The sequence below is a fragment of the Bos taurus genome, chromosome 12, assembly GCF_002263795.3.
Source record: "Bos taurus isolate L1 Dominette 01449 registration number 42190680 breed Hereford chromosome 12, ARS-UCD2.0, whole genome shotgun sequence".
NCBI classification, from domain to species: Eukaryota; Metazoa; Chordata; class Mammalia; order Artiodactyla; family Bovidae; genus Bos; species Bos taurus.
Genome location: NC_037339.1, coordinates 19,355,588 through 19,369,743, shown reverse-complemented (window position 1 = coordinate 19,369,743; position 14,156 = coordinate 19,355,588). Strand labels below are relative to the sequence as shown.

The window sequence follows — 14,156 nt, the reverse complement described above, 5'->3', positions numbered from 1 at the left end:
ATACAAGCAAAGCACTGACAGACACTGAGAAGTTTAACTGGAGCAACGCGGTGGAGAGTTCCAGGGGTGAGGGCGAATCTGCTTCAACTGCTATTAATGTATATTTTTTTAATCCTCTGCAAATCTGCACCCTTTTCCCCCCAATCAACCCACAGTTTAGCACTTCCTTCTCAGATTGTCTCTGAAGCCCTTTTGTTACCAGAAAGTTGGGTTTACCTCTTGATGGATATTGAGCCGATAGACACAACCAAGCCAAAGAGTGGGAGAAGGAAGGACTTATGGTTACCTGCAGCAAATAAGGCTTCCCGGTGGTACTAGTGGTAAAGAACCTGCCTGCCAATGCAGGAGACAGAAGAGATTTGGGTTTGATCCCTGGGTCGGGAAGATCCCCTGGAATTAGAAATGGCAACCCGCTCTAGTATTCTTGCCTGGAGAATCCCTGGACAGAGCCTGGCAGGCTCCACCCCGTAAGGCTGCAAAGAGTCAGACATGACTGAAGTGACTTAGCAAATAAGAACCCTTTCCCAAAGCAATGTCTCCCCAACAGCAACACTGAGGAGGTTTTAAACTAAGGGTATATGCATATTCATAAGTGGGCTTGAGCAAAGGACTTCACCTGGTGGCTCAGATGGTAAGGAATCCGCCTGCCAATGCAGGAGACCTGGGTTCGATCCATGGGTTAGGAAGAGCCCCTGGAGAAGGAAATGGCAACCCACTCCAGTATTCTTGCCTGGAGAATCCCATGGACAGAGGAGCCTTTGTGTCCATGGAATTGCAAAGAGTAGGACATGACTGAGTGACTAAGCAGGCAGGCAGACACATGCATATTCGTCATGCGGATTGAGCAAAGAAGAATTCAGCACAGAATTGGAGCAAAAAGGTTGACAGAGTCTACGCGTGAGTTGATTGAAGTCCAAAGGGTCAACATCATCATTCTGTCCTCCATCTGGGTTCAGTTCAGTCCATCTGGGTGGGGGGCCTTAAATCCGGCAGAATTTAAAGGTATATTGTTATGCATATTCCTTGAGGAACAGGACACTGCCCCAGGGCTGCCCGATTGTTTCTTGACTGCTTCTCCCTTCTTTGTACCTCCCCTCTCCTAAGATGATTAATTACTGAGACCTGTTCAAGGGCAAGCTTTGTGGCCAGGCTTAGATCCCAAAATGGCTTTATGTCAAGAAAGCCATTCCTGGTTCTCTTTCTTCAAGGATCCTCTCATCTATCTCTTACACTAGAGCACAAGACTGCTTTAGCCCTCTTCCTATCACATGATAATTGCACAAAAATGGCTAAGTTCCACAAAGGCTCTCATCTGACCCTAACTATAGCACTGAAGTAGCCGTTAGTGTTTCCTGTTACCAAGGAAGACACCGGTTCAATTTGCCCAGGGCCGTTGAACTAAATAATGGTGGAGATGAGATGCTAACCTGGGTCTTTCCTACTCAGTAACTCCAGGTCCCTAGAAACGCTGTTGATAGGAGGGGTAAAGTGAAGAACAAGCCATGAGCCACCAGTGATTTGGCTTCAGCTAGTACCTTTCCCGCCTTTTCTCTTGATCTTTCTCCATTCAAAGCTCATGGCCATTTTGGTTTTAACACGATTAAAGCAATTCTAGAATGAACTACCAGAAAGTAGCAACTGAGAGAGGTTGCTTTCCAGAGTAAGATTTTATTAGGATTAAATCCCAAATTCAGGCAGACCTGACACTGTGGTTTATTCATTTCGCAGAGAAGGGAGCAAGCTCCTCTCTGTTTCCTGCTCCTCACCAAGAAGGCAAGAATTGGAAACGAGATGTTGCAGAGGTGGGGACCCAAAGCCTCCAGCCCCTCACTTTGCTGGGCTCTGATCCCCTGTGCCATCTCCCCAGCCCTCTCAAGAAGACAGGCAACCTTTGTTGAAGATTTGCATGGTGATGCCACAGCCCTCCAAGACTGCAGCGGAGACTCCTTGGACCGCCTCCAGAACTGGAGGTAAGTGCCCTGGGCATTCTAAACCAGCACATTCTCACTTCCATAATGGTGTCACAGCTAGGATGTAATTCCTAAGTGTCAGGGAACTTAAGTACTTCACAAATTCTTTCAAGCGCGATTGTCTCTAGGTGTCTATTGACACTTTTTCCAGTCTCTTTCTCCCAAGCCCGCCCCTGGCTTTAAAACCTTCCCTAGATCAATGTATCCCTCTGAAAGCCTTCCTACCTTCGATTCTCATCTGCAAGTCCTCCCGGGAAGGCCAAGATCAATCAATCAATTGGATAGCATTGATTTTCTAAGTGCTTTCTTTAGTTTTTTTTTTTTTAATTAATTTTTGAATAGATGATTCATGTACATTCCAATAACTGCAAAACAACAATAAGGTATGTAGGGAAATGCATGTTTCTTTTCTCTCTCTGTACCAATCTGTCACAGATTCAGAAACGTTCTGTGCCCTTCTTTTTCTTTCTTTTTTTTCCTGTTGTTGTTCAGTTGCTCAGACGTGTCCCTTGCCACCAGGCAAGGCTTCCCTGTCCTCCACCACCTCCTGGAGCTTGCTCAAACTCCTGCCCGTCGAGTCAGTGATGCCATCCAACCATCTCATCCTCTGTCGTCTCCTTCTCCATCCTTCCAGCATCAGGGTCTTTTCCAACGAGTAGGCTCTTCCCATCAGGTGACCAAAGTATTGGAGCTTCAGCTTCAGCATCAGTCCTTTCAATGAATATTCAGGGCTGATTTCCTTTAGGATTGAAGTGGTAACATAATGAATACTCTGTTTTTCACCTCAAATGCCTAGGGGACAGGTCCAAATCCATTCAGGTAGATTTGTCTAAAGGAATTTGTGGCTGGAAAACATTGTATTTTATGGATGAACTTGTTACCAAACAAAGTTCATGTGCCCAGGATACAGTGAGGTCAAACAGACTGAATTATGAGAGTTTGGAGAAAGGTTTATTGCAGGGCTAAGCAAGGAGAACAAGTGGCTCATGCTCAAAAACCTTGAACTCCCTGATGGTTTTCGGGGAAAGGTTTTTATCAGCAGATTTTGGGGTGAGGGCTGCAGGGTGTGTGGCTTTGTTCTAATTGGCTAGTGGTGACGTAAGAGGGCGGTGCACATTTTTGATGGTAAGAGGCTCAAGGAGATAGCTCTGGTGAAGGGACAGGCTGTCCTTTATTTGACATGAAACTTCATTAGGCTTGAAAGCAGAGACATTACTTTGCCAACAAAGGTCTGTCTAGTCAAAGCTATGGTTTTTCCAGTAGTCATGTATGGATGTGAGAGTTGGACTATAAAGAAAGCTGAGCGCTAAAGAATTGATGCTTTTGAACTGTGGTGTTGGAAAAGACTCTTGAGAGTCCCTTGGACTGCAAGAAGATCCAACCAGTCCATCCTAAAGGAAATCAGTCCTGAATATTCATTGGAAGGACTGATGCTGAAGCTGAAATTCCAATACTTTGGCCACGTGATGTGAAGAACTGACTCATTGGTAAAGACCCTGATGCTGGGAAAGATTGAAGGTGGGAGAAGAAGGGGACGACAGAGAATGAGATGGTTGGATGGTGTTACCGACTCAATGGACATGAGTTTAAGTAAACTCAGGGAGTTGGTGATGGACAGGGAGGCCTGGCCTGCTGCAGTCCATGGGATCTCAAAGAGTCAGACACATCTGAGCGACTGAACAAAACTGAACCGAATGGTCCCCTTGCCCACCTCTTTATTTCTGGAGCCTACAGGCACTTAGGCCCAAGAAAACAGGCCAGGTGGGGAACTGGAGGTGTTCCACTAAAGGAGAGATTTGTCTCAATCTTTCCCTTATTGCTCAGTTGGTAAACAATCTGCCTGCAATTCAGGAGATCCTGGTTTGATTCCTGGGTTGGCAAGATCCCCTGGAGAGGGATAGGCTACCCACTCCAGTATTCTGGCCTAAAGAATTCCATGGACTGTATAGTCCATGGGGTCGCAAAGAGTCGGACACAACTGAGCAACTTTCACCCTCACCCTAACCTGTATTAAAGTGATCATTGTTTTCAATTATTATGAATTCACTTTAATTGACCTTTTTGTGCCCCGAGGAGAAGCTGAGGCAGTCAAAGTTGGGGAAAAGTGGGGTCGAATGAAGATGCGAGGGGGAAGTCTCCTAGGTAGGAAGGCTGACGGTTCTGACATGAAGGACAATAAGAAAGTGGGGAGAAGTGGATATGAGGTAGATTCCACCTAGAATGACTAGGGCCCCAGCCCCACAGTTACTGCCACACCCCCACTTTAAGGCAGCCCATTCCCCTGCACCTGTCAGCTCTGAAGCCACCCTTCTTGCCCTTGACACCCAAGTGAGGGGGCTGCCCTGGAGTGATATTTCCTAGGAATGAAAAACACTTCCCTAACCCTGCCTAAGGGAATGCTCTGGTTTCCATGCTGAGATGGCCTGAGTGTTGCCCTGAAGATCAGAGACACAAAGCTGCATGCCCCGCATTCCGGCCCAAGGAATATTGGGGCCATATTGTTTGCCCCTCATCCAGTAAATTGCACCTGGAGAAACCTTTATTGTTTATGATTTACTTCAAGATAAATCTCCCTGGGGACTGGTGTGTGTGTGTGTGTGTGTGTGTGTGTGTGTGGTGGTTTTGATTTCTCCTCTAGGCATGGCTAGTTACTCTCTTTAATCCACTGGTCATCCTACTTGGAGCTTTCTCAGTGGCTCAGTGGTAATGAATCCACCCGCAATGCAGGAGACACGGATTCAATCCCTGGGTCGGGAAGATCCCCTGGAGTAGGAAATGGCAACCACTCCAGCACTCTTGCCTGGAAAATCCCATGGACAGAGGAGCCTGGTAGGCTATAGTCTATGGGGTCGCAAAGAATCAGACACGACTGAACGACTTCACTCACTCCAGTATTCTTGCCTGGAGATCCCATGGACAGAGGAGCCTGGCGAGCTACAGTCCATGGAGTCGCAGAGTCAGCCATGACTGACGTGACTGAGCACACATCCTACTGGACCTATCCTACTTCCTTTTAAGGCAGTTGCTCACCCTGTCCTCCTTGAAACACTTTCTTTTCTGTTTTTAATGTACTGAAGGAAATCCACATTATGTTTGGAGCTCTTTCCTTTATAATTGTACTTATCTAGTTGTTTCTGGCTGTGTTGGGCCTTCATTGCTACTCCGGGCTTTTCTCTAGTTGCGGCAGGCGGGGAGCTGCTCTGTGGTTGTGGCGCTCTCAGGCTTCTCGCTGTGGTGGCTTCTCTTATTGCAGAGCACAGGCTCTAGGGTGCATGGGCTTCAGTAGTTGCGGCTCCCGGGCTCTAGAGCACTGGCTTAATAGATGTGGTGCACGAGCTTGGTTGCTCCACAGCTTGTGGGATCTTCCCAGAGCAGGGATCAAACTCCTGTCGTCCTGCATTGGCAGGTAGATTCTTTACTACTGAGCCACTAGAGAAGCCTGGAACACTTTCAGGACCACACATTCTCTGCAGTTTCTGGCCGTCTGCCAGGGCACTCCTGGACCTTAAAGCACCGAAGGATCATTCCTCAACCTTCATCCCCCATCTGCCTCATCTCTTCGTGTTGTCTCAGGGCTTTAAGTACCGTCTCTGTACCGAGGACTCCCACATTTATCTATCCAAGCAGGACCTCTCCTCTGAACTTGAAACCCTTCTATCTAATTGCCCACTTGACAGCTCCAGTATCTTATTGGCTGTCAACACCAACAGGATTTGTCCCTCAAAGCTTGCTTCTCTGGTTTTCTCCCCTATTTTAGTAAATGGCAATGCCACTCTGAAAGTTTTGGTTTGTACCAAAAAAAAAACCCCAAACAAAACCAAAAATGATACAACCCTGGAGAGTCATCCTTGACTCCTGTCTTTCGTATAACCTGTCTCACTCAGCTTATAAACCACAGTCCTTCCAGTGGCCCATGAGTCTGACAAGTGTGTGACTAAATTAGTCCTGTTTCCAGGGCTATTTGATTGGAAAATAATGGGGTAGGGTGAGCTTATATTCCCCACAAAAATCTAATTTTTGGAGTCTACAGATGTTTTCCAGAGGCATCCAATAATTGAAAGACTAGATGGCTTAGGTCGGTCACAATAGGCTTATTTCCCCTCAGTTCATTTCTTCAACAACTATTTACTAAGCAGCTACTCACAGCCAGACCCTGCTCTAGATGCCACCGATACATCTCTGAACAAAACAGAACTCTGTTTCTCGATAAAGGACAGAAATGGTATGGACCTAACAGAAGCAGAAGATATTAAGAAGAGGTGGCAAAAATACACAGAAGAACTGTACAAAATGATCTTCACGACCCAGATAATCACGATAGTGTGATCACCAACCTAGAGCCAGACATCCTGGAATGTGAAGTCAAGTGGGCCTTAGAAAGCATCACTACGAACAAAGCTAGTGGAGGTGATGGAATTCCAGTTGAGCTATTCCAAATCCTGAAAGATGATGCTGTGAAAGTGCTGCACTCAATATGCCAGCAAATTTGGAAAACTCAGCAGTGGCCACAGGACTGGAAAAGGTCAGTTTTAATTCCAATCCCAAAGAAAGGCAATGCCAAAGAATGCTCAAACTACTGCACAATTGCACTCATCTCACATGCTAGTAAAGTAATGCTCAAAATTCTCCAAGCCAGGCTTCAGCAATACGTGAACCGTGAACTTCCAGATGTTCAAGCTGGTTTTAGAAAAGGCAGAGGAACCAGAGATCAAATTGCCAACATCCGCTGGATCATCGAAAAAGACAGAGAGAGAGTTCTAGAAAAACATCTATTTCTGCTTTATTGACTATGCCAAAGCCTTTGACTGTGTGGATCACAATAAACTGTGGAAAATTCTGAAAGAGATGGGAATACCAGACTACCTGACCTGCCTCTTGAGAAACCTATATGTAGGTCAGGAAGCAACAGTTAGAACTGGACATGAAACAACAGACGGGTTCCAAATAGGAAAAGGAGTACGCCAAGGCTGTATATTGTCACCCTGCTTATTTAACTTCTATGCAGAGTACATCATGAGAAACGCTGGACTGGAAGAAACACAGGCTGGAATCAAGATTGCCAGGAGAAATATCAATAACCTCAGATATGCAGATGACACCACCCTTATGGCAGAAAGTGAAGAGGAACTAAAGAGCCCCTTGATGAAAGTGAAAGAGGAGAGTGAAAAAGTTGGCTTAAAAGCTCAACATTCGGAAAACGAAGATCATGGCATCTGGTCCCATCACGTCATGGGAAATAGATGGGGAAACAGTGGAAACAGTGTCAGACTTTATTTTTCTGGGCTCCAAAATCACTGCAGATGGTGACTGCAGCCATGAAATTAAAAGATGCTTACTCCTTCGAAGGAAAGTTATGTCCAATCTAGACAGCATATTCAAAAGCAGAGACATTACTTTGCCAACAAAGGTCCATCTAGTCAAGCCTATGGTTTTTCCTGTGGTCATGTATGGATGTGAGAGTTGGACTGTGAAGAAGGCTGAGCGCCAAAGAATTGATGCTTTTGAACTGTGGTATTGAAGACTCTTGAGAGTCCCTTGGACTGCAAGGAGATCCAACCAGTCCATTCTGAAAGAGATCAGCCCTGGGATTTCTTTGGAAGGAATGATGCTAAAGCTGAAACTCCAGTACTTTGGCCACCTCATGTGAAGAGTTGACTCATTGGAAAAGAGTCTGATGCTGGGAGGGATTGGGGGCAGGAGGAGAAGGGGACGACAGAGGATGAGATGGCTGGATGGCATCACTGACTTGATGGACGTGAGTCTGGGTGAACTCCGGGAGTTGGTGATGGACAGGGAGGCCTGGCGTGCTGCGATTCATGGGGTCGCAAAGAGTCGGACACGACTGAGCGACTGAACTGAACTGAACTGATGTATAAAATAGTTAACTAATGCGAACCTACAAAAAACAGACAAAAGTCTCTGCCCTCTTGAAACATGCATTCTAGTGAGTAAACAGACAGCAGATAAAATATCAACTAAATTACATAGAATTAGTCAGCACGTCCTGGGAGAAAACTCAGGCAGGGAGAAATGTGGAGAATACTGGGGAGGGCAGGGGTTCCGTGTCCCATGTTGGATGAGGTGTTCAGAGATGGCCTCACCGAGTAGGTGACATTTGAATAAAGGCCTGATGGACATGAGGAGTGAGCAGCGGTGTTTGGAAGAGTGAGTGACAAGCGTGGGAAACACCGAAGGCAAAGAAAGGGCCCTCGGCAGGAGGTTCTCTGTTCTTTTTAGCGGAGGCAGGTGTGCCAGGAGTGAAGTGAACCGGGGCAGTAGGAGGAGATGAGAGCAGAAGCGGGGCCTGTCTGGCTCTGGCCATGGAAAGACCCACTCATACGGCAATCCCAGGAGCAGGAAACACTCCATCACCTGGCATGTGGCCACTCAACTGTGGTCACTAAAGGGAAGCAGGGCTTCTGTGGGTCATCACTGATTCCAGATCTGGGGCAAGAAATGAGCATTTTGTCCTTCTAGAAAGCAAGGAGGCTTTCAGAGATGACAGTTTGTTGTTCTTCAGTCTCTCAGTCATGCCCGGCTCTTTGGACCCTGTGGCACGGCAGGCTCCTCCGTCTATGTGATTCTCCTGGCAAGAATACTGGAGTGCGTTGCCATTTCCCTTTCCAGGGGGTCTTCCCAAACCCAGGGATTGAACCCTGAATCTCCTGCATTGCAGATAGATGCTTTACTGCTGAGCCACTGGGGAAGCCCTTAGAGATGACTGGGTTGTATCCAAAAGACTCAGGTCAGGAGCCAGTGAAGTTAAAGAGACTCTCAGCATTCAAAGATGGAATAATTTGAGCATCTCCAATGGATTGAGATTCATCAAATATATTAAAATTTGTGAGTTTATAATTATACCAGGAGAAAAAAAAACCTCCTCATAGGTCACCTTTACAGGTTGCTAAGGAACCGACTCATCACTCTGAACGCCGGTTTAAAAAGGGAAAGCTGAGCATTTGCCTAGTTTTTTCTATATGAACTATATCTCAGGATAGCTGAATTGTTGTTGAGGAAAAGTTCTTGTTTCAGAAGCTTTCCAGCTAGTAGATGAAGGAGGAATGCTGGGATTAGAATACCGTACGTCCCTAATCGCCAATGAGATAACAGATGTAAGCAATGATCATCAGTGCCTGTTAAAAACTCGCAGGGGAAAAGCTTATGGGGCACTTTTAAATGGACGGATCAAGCTGGCAGTGCCTGGATTCACTCGCCAATCCTAGTATCACAAAAGATGAGACAAGCAGACACCACGTGATGCTGATGCGACGCAGTCGGAGGTTCACAGCACCAGCTATAGAGTATCCTTGTCAAAAAATGGACCCTGAGATAGTTATGGACTTTGGGAAGGTCATGTACACACTGCCATATTTAAAATGTGTAACCAGCAAGGACCTACTGTGTAGCACAGGGAACTCTGCTCAGTGTTGTGTGCCAGTGGGAATGGGAGGGGGCTCTAGGGGAGAAAGCATACCTGTGTATGTATGGCTGAGTCTCTTCACTGTTCCTGTGAAACTACCACAGCGTTATTAATCGGCTCTACCCCAGTACAAAATAAACAGTTTAAAGTTTGGGGGAAAAAGAAAGGGACCCTGATCTAGTCACGATGTAACCAATACTTTTCAGGAAATGCAGGGCTTAGGGAAACACGTTGAATGTTGCCACAGGGATGCAGTCAGCAAAATGCAGAATGTAGGTAACTGCAAAGTATCCCAGTTTTCCCAACAAATAAAAGGAAAGAAGAAAAGAAGGCAGGACAGTTTATTTAAGTGACAAGAGACGTAGAGGATTTTTTTTTTTTGATCTTTTTTTTTTTTAATTTCTATTTACTGCTATTTCATTGAAATGCTTTTTTTTTCAAGTAAGCTGTTTTTTTTTTTTTTTTCCATGTGCGCTTAAGAAAAAGGTGAAATTCATTGTTTTGGGATGAAATGTCCTATAGCTATCAATTAGGTCTAACTGGTCTATTGTATCGTATAAAGTTTGTGTTTCTTTGTTAATTTTCTGTTTAGTTGATCTATCCATAGGTGTGAGTGGGGTATTAAAGTCTCCCACTTTTATTATGTTATTGTTAATTTCTCCTTTCATACTTGTTAGCATTTGTCTTACATACTGCGGTGCTCCCATGTTGGGTGCATATATATTTATAATTGTTATATCTTCTTCTTGGATTGATCCTTTGATCATTATGTAGTGACCTTCTTTGTCTCTTTTCACAGCCTTTGTTTTAAAGTCTAATTTATCTGATACGAGTATTGTGACTCCTGCTTTCTTTTGGTCCCTATTTGCATGGAAAATCTTTTTCCAGCCCTTCACTTTCAGTCTGTATGTGTCCCCTGTTTTGAGGTGGGTCTCTTGTAGACAACATATGTAGGGGTCTTGTTTTTGTATCCATTCAGCCAGTCTTTGTCTTTTGGTTGGGGCATTCAACCCATTTACGTTTAAGGTAATTACTGATAAGTATGTTCCCGTTGCCATTTACTTTATTGTTTTGGGTTCGAGTTTATACACCATTTTTGTGTTTCCTGTCTAGAGAATATCCTTTAGTATTTGTTGGAGAGCTGGTTTGGTGGTGCAGAATTCTCTCAGCTTTTGCTTGTCTGAAAAGCTTTTGATTTCTCCTTCATAGTTAAATGAGATCCTTGCTGGGTACAATAATCTGGGCTGTAGGTTATTTTCTTTCATCATTTTAAGTATGTCTTGCCACTCCCTCCTAGCTTGAAGAGTTTCTATTGAAAGATCAGCTGTTATCCTTATGGGAATTCCCTTGTGTGTTATTTGTTGTTTTTCCCTTGCTGCTTTTAATATTTGTTCTTTGTGTTTGATCTTTGTTAATTTGATTAATATGTGTCTTGGGGTGTTTCTCCTTGGGTTTATCCTGTTTGGGACTCTCTGGGTTTCTTGGACTTGGGTGATTATTTCCTTCCCCATTTTAGGGAAGTTTTCAACTATTATCTCCTCAAGTATTTTCTCATGGTCTTTCTTTTTGTCTTCTTCTTCTGGAACCCCTATGATTCGAATGTTGTAGCGTTTAATATTGTCCTGGAGGTCTCTGAGATTGTCCCGTAGAGGATATTTAAACTGACTGCAATGTATGGACCATAAAATACTAATTTTAAAAAGCTGTTAAAAAATAATGAGAAATTTCGAGTATCTGAACACTGATTGAATATTTGATAACATTAAGGCTTTTTAAGGTATGATGATGACATTATGGTTATGATTTTTTTAACATTTACGTGTTTATTTGGCCGCACCAGGTCCTAGTTCTGTCTTCACTGTGGTAGGCGGGATCTTTAACGGCAGCATGTGAGGTCTAGTTCCCCGACCAGGGATCAAACCCCGGCCGCTTGCATTGGGAGTGTGGAGTCTTAGCCATTGGACCACCGAGAAAATCCCAACGGTTATGATTTTTTCTGAGTCCTTATCTTTTAGAGACACACTACTAAAATATGTGTGGATAATATGATGTGAAATCTGGGACTAATTTCAAAATAATCCAGTTAGATATAGGAAAGTAGGATTTCCACATGTAAATAATTGTTGAGGCTTGGCAGTGATCCATTACATTATTTTCTCGGTTTTGTATTGTTTGAAAATGTTCCATAATACAAAGTAGAAAAGGAAGGGGGGATCATGTACAGAGGAGTCATAAAGAAAGACTTTCCATGACACATGGGGATAATAATCCCTATTTTCTAACTGCAGTGCCAGCACGTAAGTCATCCTCCAGAATTTATTATTGTTTAGTCGCTCAATTGTGTCTGACTCTTTGCAACCCCGTGGACTGTTGCCCACCAGGCTCCTCTGTCCATGGGATTCTCCAGGCAAGAATACTGGAGTGGGTTGCCATTTCCTACTCCAGGGAATCTTCCCAACCCAGGGATGGAACCATGTATCTTACGTCTCCTGCATTGGCAGGCAGGTTCTTTACCACTATCACCACCTGGGAAGCACAATTGAGCTTTAGTAAACGTTAAGTAATATTAAAAGCAAATGAACAACAACAACAACAAAAACCAAACAGCATTACTTTTCTCCTGGAATTAAAAAAAAAAAAAAGTTTTGACCAAACCTCCAGAAATGTTCCTTAAGCAAAATATTTTAGTTTTCCCACCCTGTATGTGTGCTTTCATGCTGAGTCGCCTTAATCCTATCTGACTCTGTACACCCCTGTGGACTGTCGCCCACCAGGCTCCTCTCTCCGTGGGGTTTCCCAGGCAAGAATGGAGTGGGTTTCCATTTCCTCCTCCAGGGGATCTTCCCAACCCAGGGATCGAACCCTCATCTCTTACATCTCCTGCATTGGCAGGCGTGTTCTTTACCATTAGAGCCACCTGGGAAGCCCCCCTGAGTATGTCAATAATAGCATTTATAATCAGCTGCAGTATATATCTTTAATGCTTTTATTTTACACCCCTGCTTCCAGATATTTGTCTTGAATAAATCCTGCAGCATAATGAAGTGCCTCAAAATCACAGATTATTTTTCATTCCTTTGCAATTCTCTACACTGTTGAAATGCTACTGGCTCAAGCACGGCCACTGATTAAGGCTGGTGTCGTCAGGTTCTGTTGTATTTGACTCCACTCATGTTAAACCACTGGCTGTGCTGTGCTGTGCTTAGTTGCTCAGTCATGTCCAACTCTTTGCTAGTCCTGGTATTAAAAATAGCCCAGATTTATCTTTCAGGATTATCACCTAACTTTGACATGTCTACTGTGCTTCACAGAAAGAGCTTCACATAAAGAAAAGTGAGGCAGGTTTGGGACAAGAATTGTGTTATTTTGCGGCTATCATTTATCATAGGTAAAGTATGGTGATTTAATGAAGATACTCTCTCTAATAGGGCTTCCCAGGTGGCGTGGTGGTAAAGAATCCCCCTGCCAATGCAGGAGATGCTAGAGATGAGGGTTCAATCACTGGGTCGAGAAGATCCCCTGGAGGAGGAAATGACAACTCTCTCCAGTTTTCTTGCCTGGGGAATTCCATGGACATAGGAGCCTGGTGGCCTACAGTCCCTGGGGTCCCAAAGAGTCGGGCACAGCTTACCAGCATGCAGCCATGCCTTCTCTCCAATTCTAGCTTAAATTTCGTCTGGAAGAGCCCAGTAGGTTCTGTCTGCAGGAAAAGGGCTCTCTGCTTCTGCTTCTGCAGCGGCCCCTACTGGTGCTCTAGTGCAGAGTGGCTGAGACTTCTTTTCCTTGCCCTGGGAAAGAAAGGATGTTCTGTTTTGTAAAGTACTGAGGGACCTAGATGGGTCAACACTTCTCTATTAATATAAAATGAGATTATTCACCAGCTGTTGTTTCACTTCTTTCATCAGAGCCATTGAAATGTTTGCAAAATAGCAGAGGGTTTCTGATGGGAGGAATCATTGTTCAAAAGCCAGACCACCCAGAGGGCACTTCATGTAGTAGGCTTTGCACCCAACCTTTGCAGAAATTCAGTAATGTATTAAAGAGTTTTTTATGATGGGTCTGTGCCATGGGGAAACCACAGCTCCCTCCTTTTTCTTCCCACTGACTTCTTTTTCCCTGTTATTTCCCCCTTTTTTCTAGTATGACCATGTGTGTGCATGCGTGGTAAGTCACTTTAGGCATGTCCAACTCTGTGAGACCCTATGGACTATAGCCTGCTGGTTTCTCTGTCCATGGGATTCTCCAGGCAAGAATACTGGAGTGAGTTGCCATGCTGTCCTCCAGAGGATCTTCCCGATCCAGGGATCAAACTCACGTCTCTTGCAACTCCTATATTGGCAGGCATGTTCATTACCACTAGTGCCACCTAGGAAGCTCTGTGTTGCCTGCTGCCGCTGCTGCTAAGTCGCTTCAGTCGTGTCCGTCTCTGTGCGACCCCATAGACGGCAGCCCAACAGGCTCCCCCGCCCCTGGGATTCTCCAGGCAAGAACACTGGAGTGGGTTGCCATTTCCTTCTCCAATGCATGAAAGTGAAAAGGGAAAGTGAAGTCGCTCAGTCGTGTCTGACTCAACGACCCCATGGACTGCAGCCCACCAGGCTCCTCCATCCATGGGATTTTCCAGGCAAGAGTGCTGGAGTGGGGTGCCATTGCCTTCTCTGTTCCTTCTCCATAGGTCTCCCTAAAAATCTATGGAAAGGAGTTACTAGATAAAGTAAAAACAAGTCCAGTTAAAGAGATAGTAAATGTTTGGATATAAACTTTGT

The 14,156-nt window shown here is 44.8% G+C and overlaps 1 long non-coding RNA gene across 1 annotated transcript in view; it reads left to right on the top strand.

The window, feature by feature from the left end:
- Positions 1-14,156, top strand: part of LOC112449041 (uncharacterized) — a 40,353-nt gene that overhangs the window by 25,658 nt on the left and 539 nt on the right. Inside the window, exon 3 of the long non-coding RNA XR_003037498.2 lies at positions 1,729-1,970. This is a non-coding gene — a long non-coding RNA (uncharacterized lncRNA). The remainder of the gene's footprint in view (positions 1-1,728; positions 1,971-14,156) is intronic.